The sequence below is a fragment of the Liolophura sinensis genome, unplaced genomic scaffold (assembly GCF_032854445.1).
Source record: "Liolophura sinensis isolate JHLJ2023 unplaced genomic scaffold, CUHK_Ljap_v2 scaffold_20, whole genome shotgun sequence".
Lineage (NCBI taxonomy): Eukaryota > Metazoa > Mollusca > Polyplacophora > Chitonida > Chitonidae > Liolophura > Liolophura sinensis.
The window spans coordinates 222256-228255 of record NW_027017959.1 but is presented as its reverse complement, the minus strand read 5'-3'; positions in this window follow the sequence as shown (position 1 = coordinate 228255).

The following is a 6000-nucleotide window of genomic DNA, read 5'->3' as shown; positions in this document are numbered from 1 at the left end:
CCGTTAACCATCTGCGCACCGAGCTTAGCCTCGTACCGGGAGTACAGCCTTTCAACATCTTTGTCGCTCATAGCGTCGATCTCAGCGTCTGTTACGTCTTTTCCCAGATATTGCTTGGCCTGCCCACCCACAGCAAGTGCCGCCAGCCTATCCTTGAGCTGCCGTGCATCATCTTGTTGGCTGGGGTCGGGCTGTTGGCTGGGGCCGGGCTGTTGGCTTCGGCCGGGCTCCTCTTCTACGCCCAGAATCTCGTCTATTATAAGCTTGTCGGTATCCATGCTTCATTGGAAAGGAGCGCCTACGTCTAATATATAATCTTAGATGTGCCCGGCGTATCAGTCATTAGCAGGAACTTAGAATGCGGATTGTTCTTGAGCTTCTGTCGAACCTCTGCCTTTTCGCTCTCGGCCTCGATGATGTGGTTCTCCTCCAGGCATTCGTTGAACAAGTGCCGATCTTTGCAGTGGAATAAAGCCACCCACCTTGTCTGCTCGCGAAAGTCTTTGAGGACGGCGTTGTATTTCTGAGTGAGTACCCAGACGCTTTGTTTTGCATGACGGCCCGAGAAAGCCATGAATGACAGCATTTTTTGTTTCTTCTTCATCGCCTCCAACACACTACAATCATCGATGATGTATAAGGTGGGCTCCCTCTTGAACAATCTGTAGAAAGCTCTCAGAATGTCGCTCGCCGGGGTCAAAACAATAGACGTCATGGTCAGACAGTATCCATCGCCGCCGGTACGCCTCGTTATGCTTAAGAGTGGGGCACAGGATCACAATGTGATGAAAGAAACCGCGGAAAGGGCCCTCAAGCAGGTCCAGCACGAACAATATTTTGCCGCAGTTCCTCTGCCCACAGATAATCGTCACCTTTTGTCACCTTTATCGTAATCTCCTCGCTGGCGTTCAGAACGCGCCTCCCACTGCCATGCAGCTCGTCATCGTCGCTTGGCCGAAGGTCAAGCCAGAAGGCGTGCTTGTGCTTCAAGAACTCCTGCAGGGAGATGTTAGCCAGACCTAAGTCTTTTATGACCCTGGCCACCTCAGGGTCCCGCTTCCTTAGGGGTGAGCTGGCGAAGAACTTCTGGACCTCGCCCCATTGCTGGTACGCCCGCATGCCCTGGCTGTACAGCTGATTGGGGACTCCTTCTATTGTGACTTCAACTATGATGATCTTCGGGTTGTAGAAGGATTCCGACCTCCTCTTCCATGGGGTTCCTTTAGTCTCGAACAGCATGAGGATGCCCTTCATTGCTCTCGCGGGCGTGTTCAGGTTTATGTTCCAGAGAGTATCAGACTTGTCCTTCACAAACTTTCGGAGGCGGAGGACGCGATCATACAGTATGGAGACGCCCCTGGCAAACTGGGTGCGGATCTGTCTATGGAGCTCCTCTTCGGTGACCATATCGAACTCCAGGCTGATGTTGTCGATGGTGTAAGTCGCGTCGGCATCGTCTGTTGTCTGGATGACCCGGCCGTAATCGTTGAACGTCAGTTCGTACTGCAGTCTGTCGGCCAAGGCACTCTGGTAGAATGGCATGTGGCTATCTATTAGCTCAAAGTCTAGCGGGATGTGGAACCGGTTGCCAAAGGCGCGAGCGATGGCATTTTCTCCAGCATTGTCGTCACTTGCGTCCTCCGCTCCGACTCGAAGTTTAAGCATGTTTTCGCTGCCGATGCCTCGGTAGGTCGCAATCTACCGTTCGTTTTTGGTCAGCCATAAGTCACCGTAGCAATGAAATACATCAGAGTCGGCGATGGACATTACCTCATTCCCGCTGATTCTGATCGTGGTTTTCTTGACTACTGCGCGTCCCAGATTGCCGACCACTGTGGCGTTCGGGTCGGATAAATTAATCGCGATCGAGAAGGCCAAGCACGCAGTACCGGGCACAATGACGTCATTTGTGCCGAGTTCGGGGAAGCGGACCCAAGAGTTGTTGATTCTGGTCGATCGGAATGTTGGTGACGACCACGGACTGCCGTACCCCGAGATGCTTACGGATTGTTCTGAAAGGGTTTAGCCTGCGTCCGTATGCATCCATTGTTGTATTGAAGGCATACCTTGCAATGTTCAATACAAAGATTATGCCCGATATTGACATTGGTGACCAGGCGTTCGACGACGCCCAAGAGGACAACAACATCGACGACGAACAGACCACTCTGCGTGCAGGTGGTGATGTCCAGATCGGGGTGGTTCCCGAGCAACAAACCTTGGATGTGGACCTCAAATCCCAAGACGGAAGGCTGATAGTGTTCACTGTAAATGAATATTATGATGCCATGGCGAGGAAGTATCCTAACCTTACCAAACCCAAGCCCTATTACCCGGGTTTTATGATTGACGAAGAAGGGTGTCTGCGACTCAAGAAATACTCCGATCTGAACCTCACCAGCATAAACACAGGTGAACCGCTAGCCCTCTCAACACTCGCCCAGAGAGGAGGGGTTGGTGTTGTTCGGAATAAGCTGGGCCTTGAAAACTGGGGAAACACAAGCCAGCCATCATTTCCTCCGGCAGCATTCGCAGCCCTGGAGACAGCAAGTTCAGAACTCGGTGCCGTGGCCGCCGAGGCAGATACCATGGAGCTGAAGGATTTAAAACAACCAGCGAAAAAGGCCGCTGATGCTGTCCACATAATGGAAACAAGCTTGACGAATAGTGAGGTCGAGTGGGCTCTTGAAACGATAAACGACCCTCCTCTTCCCATGAGAGAACTTCTGGGACTTGACAAGGCACTGCAGACCTCGGAAGGCGAACACGCGAATAACCTCGCCAAGCGGTCAAGTCTTGATAAGGACATCGCAAAACAAAAACAGAAGTTGGAGGAGGCCAGTGATGAATTCTCCCGGCGCCGGATCGCAGACCGGATAATTAATTTCGAGGACGAGAGGGTGGCCCAGCTCGAAGCAGCCTCTTTAACGGCCGAAGCCCTGCGCACGCAAATACGCCGCATCAAGCAGACGATTGATCGCATCCTACACAAGGATACCACTCTGGCCGAGCGCGTCCGCACCCTCTTCCGGGAGCAGGGAATAACCGTGGTCTCTATTCTCACGGCAATTGGGATGGCAATCTCGACACTGGGGCTAGCGATAAAGTTGGTGCTGACTGGCGGGTCCAGCGGTGGCATCCAGCCAACGCCACCTCCAGCCAACGCCACCTCCATCCGACGGGCGTGGTCTTAAAGAATGGGTGAAAAAGCATCTCCAGTCCCTTGGCAAGCTGGCTGGGAAGGCTGCCGCTGCGATTTCGGGTATTATTGGCAGTATCGTGAACCTACTGAACCTTCTCGGGAAAGCGGCTGGGTGGCTGGCCGATAATGCCTGTGCTCTAGTCGTCGCAGTAGGTGGCCTAATGCTCGTGGCTGTTCGCAAGTATTTAACGCATAGTCCACAGCAACAGTAAGCCGATACCAACCCCAGCAACGACGATGGCTATCTTCTCCGCATCGTGATTCTTTTGGTTTGGAAATAGGGGTTCTTCAGCCGCATTGCGGCCCCCAGCAACATGCTGAACGCGCGCGGTGGGTGGTGGGACGTTTTCTTGTGGCTCAACGATCCCGTGGTCAGGTGCACGCTTGTGCAAAGTGGGTGGCATTTTAGCGTTCACAACCTCATTGGCGCCTAGCTTCTGGTCCTCTGTGGCCACGACGATTTTGTTGTTGTAGTTCGCCACATGGCCGATCTGCAGTAGCATGCTGCTGGGGGCCATATATAGGCCTATGCTATATACAAAGTCTACAGCGCTCTCGGCATATTGTAACACGTCCTGGTAGCGTTTGATTGCAGACGGAAGGCCGATCGGAGAGGAAATGGCGTCTTCAACGTTTGCGCGTCGAAGGCTGTGCCCGTGCCTAGAATACGCGCCCTTGTTTGCGCTTGGGCGCCTAAAACAGCCCACACATATGTCCGGATGGAATCGTTTAGGCGCTCTACGCCCGGCTGCGTGAATCCTTGGGATTTGTCGACAATGAACGACGCCCAAGCCTCCTCGGCGTCCTGCTCGATGTAGTCGACGTGGAGCGCTGTAGGCTTTCTAGAGAACGACATCCTGCTCGGATCGAAGGTGCCATCGCCAATGGGGCTGTAGCCCGTTCTCGTGACATAGTAATATGCCACTCCGAGGCCGTGATTCACCCCCCTACGCCTCCAGTCTGTGTGCGCATCTACGCGGAACTCCCTACAAATCCTCTCATAGGCCCTCTCGTCGTAGGGGTTTTCGAATGTCGCCCACGCTCTGTCTTGCGGCAGGGGGGCCTTTATCTCTTCCAAGATCCGCCTAACTTGGTAATACACATGGAACGTGTACAGGGCCCTTATTCGTTGGTCGGGGGCGAGAAGATGGTCTTTTGCAGAGACGCCACAGCCCGTGGTTGCGCACCAGACCGCGAAGTTCACTTGGTTCTGCCAGAATTGCATAGGATTGGTGTTCCAGGCCCGAACACTTTCCTTGTCGGTTATCTTTGGCAGCCGGTACTTGGTCAACACATCTGTGAACTGGACTGGAAAGGCCTTCTTTTCATCGATGTAGATGTCCAATCGCGTGAGCTGCTCTGCGTGGGTTTGGATACTATGAAATGCCCCGGCCTTGTAAGTGACCTCTCCATTGAACCTGTAATCCTCGCTGTTCACCGTGGCTAAAATGTTTATCACACTGACTAACATTCTAAATGGGACACAGCACACGCTGCCTCATGCCCTTAACAACCTTGACGGCCGCCTTAAAACCGCTCTTCGCGAGATAACATTCTACCCGGCCTGGGTGAATATCCTCTCCGGAGTGGGCTTCTTGCTTGAGAGCAAACGTGTTGAAGTGCCGACGGGCTACTACAATGTCTGTACGCTGGACAAGGACATATTCCGCCCGCATGGGGTTTCTCTGGGATTGAATGAAGCCACGGGCCGCTTAGTCCTTACCCTCCCTAGAAATGCATTCATAATACTCCGAGAGCTTGTCCCCATCTTAGGGTTCTCCAACGGGATGACGCCCATAAGGGGGGCTGTGGAGGGTGAAAAAGGTACCTAACTTGGTCTCACACAAATAAGTCTTTGTGCATTTAGATGAACTGAGCACCTCTGAAAACGTGAGAATTACCTCAGATTTCGGTGGCGGTTCCACACTACTTAAAGCCATCGCCGTGACTGGTGAAGGGATTAAGTACCTCAGTGCTACCCTAGAAATACAATGAGTATGGTGGCCGCAGTCGGTCCCAGGTCTGCGTACCTGTCTAAGCGACTTGGCAGATGTGTCGGAGTTTGAACTTCAAGGCCAGGAAGGTAAAATCTACGCTTTCCAGTTTCAAAGTGGCAAGTACAGCCGCAAAAAGAGTAGGAGAGGGGGGGGGGGGGGGGGCAAGCAGAACCTGCCACGTTTGCTTCCCTTGAAGATGTCTCATCCTCTGCAGAGCAAGAGTGCAGGTCGCCGCCTGAGGTGATTGAAGAACAAAAACTCTCATTAATTCGCCTTAAAGACCGCTTTGTTCTTACCAGAGCTCGCGACCCCGATTGGTTTATACATGTGAAAGTGACCCCGACATCGGTCTAGGCCACTAGGGCCGATGTGAAAAAAGTTTTCGACTCCGGAACCTATTTCGTGTCGTACGTATCAGCCGGCAGCTGATATCTAGATTGGGACAGAAGAGGCCGCTTCGTACTGATGTCGGGGCTGTGCGTCTTACCGCGCAAACCGATTTTAAGTCCGCACTACCACTAAACCCTGGATCTATACTTATCTTCGACCTCATACTTGGCGCGGGCAGTCGCCGTTGCACTTTGATTACCGGGTTGAAAATAAGGTGGCCTGCGGAGCACGATACAAAGGATCTCAGACTTATGATCAAATTACCGGCCCAGGGCGACCCAGTCATCTGGAGCTCTCTCGAGGATATACGAGTCGTCACAGGGGGCGTTTTAAATGTCGATGCAATCTATTTAAAGTGCGGCATAGGCCTTTGCCGCTTTCGTGTTAGTAGTCCCGATGAAAATTTAGAGC